Source organism: Penaeus vannamei, chromosome 35, assembly GCF_042767895.1.
Source record: "Penaeus vannamei isolate JL-2024 chromosome 35, ASM4276789v1, whole genome shotgun sequence".
Taxonomy (NCBI): Eukaryota; Metazoa; Arthropoda; class Malacostraca; order Decapoda; family Penaeidae; genus Penaeus; species Penaeus vannamei.
In genome coordinates, this window is record NC_091583.1 from 27,902,429 (window position 1) to 27,904,928 (window position 2,500).

A 2,500-nucleotide genomic window follows, 5' to 3' on the forward strand; every position below is an offset into this window, starting at 1 on the left:
TGATGATGATGGTGGTGGTGGTGATGGCGATGACGATAATGTTAATAATAACCGTGAAGAAAATGACCAATAAGAAAAAATAAACCAAACCAAAAAATCAACACCCACCTCCTCCCATCTCTCCCTACCCCCATCCCTCCCCACCCCAACCCCCTCCCTCCCTCCCTACCCCCCTCCCACCCTCCCTCTATCATCCCCATCACCCCCTCCCTCCCTCCTTCCCTCCCTCCCTCCCCACCCCTCCATCACCCCCTCCCTCTCTCCCTCCCTCCCTCCCTCCCTACCCATCCCACCCACCCCCTCCCTCCCTACCCCTACCCCCTACCCCCATCACCCCCACCCTCCCACCCCCACCCCCCATCACCCCCTCCCTCCCCTCCCTCCCCACCATTTCCCCGCGCGGCGTCCATTGCAACATTCCGACTTCCTCTCCCTTTGGCCAGCGACTTCAAACGGACAAACAAAAGCCGAGCGCGCGCCGCCGCCGCCATCGCCGCCTCCTCTTCTTTTGGGGCGCCGGGGAGGACACGCGCAAACACGTGCCATTTTCTTTCTTGTTTTTCTATCTTCTTTCTTGTTTTTTTCCTTTTTCATATGTATGCAGGTTTACTTATTTATTTGTTTATCTACTATCTTTTTTTGGGGGGGAGGGGTCGTTTGTTTTTCTTGTTTTTTTTCTTTTTCTCTAATTTCTCTCTCTCTCTCTCTCTCTCTCTCTCTCTCTCTCTCTCTCTCTCTCTCTCTCTCTCTCTCTCTCTCTCTCTCTCTCTCTCTCTCTTTCTCCACCCTCCTTCCCTCTCTCTCTCTCTCTCCTCCAACTCCTCCTTCTCTCCGTCTCACTTCCTATCTCTCCCTATATATCTTTCTCTCCCACCCTCCTTCCCTCTTTCTCTCCCACCCTCCTTCCCTCTCTCTCTCCCACCCTCCTTCCCTCTCTCTCTCCCACCCTCCTTCCCTCTTCTCTCTCCCACCCTCCTTTCCTCTCTTTCCCACCCTCCTTCCCTCTCTCTCTTTTTTACGGTGTTTTATGGCATCATTCGCAGCGTTTCTTTCTTGCTGTTGTTGTTGTTTTTGCTTGCGTACCTAATCTGTGACGGGAAGTGGACATCCTCAGTGATTATGTTAATTGCGATTTTTTATTCATCCTAATAAAAAAATCTGTGGTGGCTGCGGCCGTGGCGACGACAGAGTAAGGGAAAAGGGGGTTGGGGATGAAGAAGGAAGAGGAAGGGGAGGAGGAGGAAGAAGGAGGAGAAGGAGGAAAAGAAGAAGAAGAAGAACAAGAACAAGAAGGAGAAGAAGAAGGAGGAGGAGGAAAAGGAGAGGGAGAAGAAGAAGAGGAAGTAGGAGAAGAAGAAGAAGAAGAAGAAGGAGAAGAAGGAGAAAGAGAAGGAGGAAGAGAAGAAGAAGAAGAAGAAGAAGAAGAAGAAGAAGAAGAGCAAGAAAGAGGAAAAAAAAGAAGAATTGAAGATGAAAAAAAGATGAGACAGACAACGAGAAAAAAAGGAGTATAAGAGTAGCGACAGAAATAAAACAACAATAACGAAATTACCGCAAGAAGAAAATGATAAAACACAAACAGCAACACCATTAACAATAACAAAACAACAGCGCATAATAACCGCAATAAAAAATAAAAGTTTCCTTCACCAAATAATTCTCGAGAGCGAAAGGTAATTCCTAAGTGCACAGAATCCCAGGAAATTCAACGAGACTAAATCAACATCTAGCAAAGATGTATGCAACATTATTGGAAAATTTAAAGCCAGTCCAATAATTTAACATATAGGGAAAAAGGAAGAGAGGGAAGGAGGAAGAGAGAGGAAGAAAGGGAGGGAGGGAGGGAGGGAGGGAGGGAGGGAGGGAGGGAGGGAGAGAGAGGGAGAGGAAGAAAGGGAGAGAGGGAGAGAAGGAAGGAGAGAGAGAGAGAGAGAGAGAGAGAGAGAGAGAGAGAGAGAGAGAGAGAGAGAGAGAGAGAGAGAGAGAGAGAGAAGAGAGAGAGAGAGAGAGAGAGAGAGAGAGAGAGAGAGAGAGAGAGAGAAAAGAGAGAAAGAGAGAGAAAAGAGAGAGAGAGAGATGCAGAAAGACAAGATAGAAGAGTGAGGAGAGAGAGACAAAAACACAGACATAAAGAAAGAGAAAAGAGAGAAACACAGACATACAGAAAGAGAAAAGAGAGAGAAACACACACACAGAACAGAACAGAAGAGAAGAGAAGAGAGAGAGAGAGAAATGAGAGCGACATCTCCATCGATTCGGACTTTTCCCCTCTTTTAAATCAGACGTTATGACGATCGGCCGGCGCTGTTCACGGCAATTGATTTTTATGGGGGTACTAAGATGGAAGTGGGGGGGTGGAAGGGAGGAGGGGGTAAAGAGGGAAGGAAGGGGGTAAGGGGGTAAAGAAGTAGGGGGTCAGGGGGAGGAAGGGGGTCAGGGGGAGGTACTAAGATGGAAGTGGTAAGGGGGTAAAGAAGGAAGGAAGGGGGTCAGGGGGTAA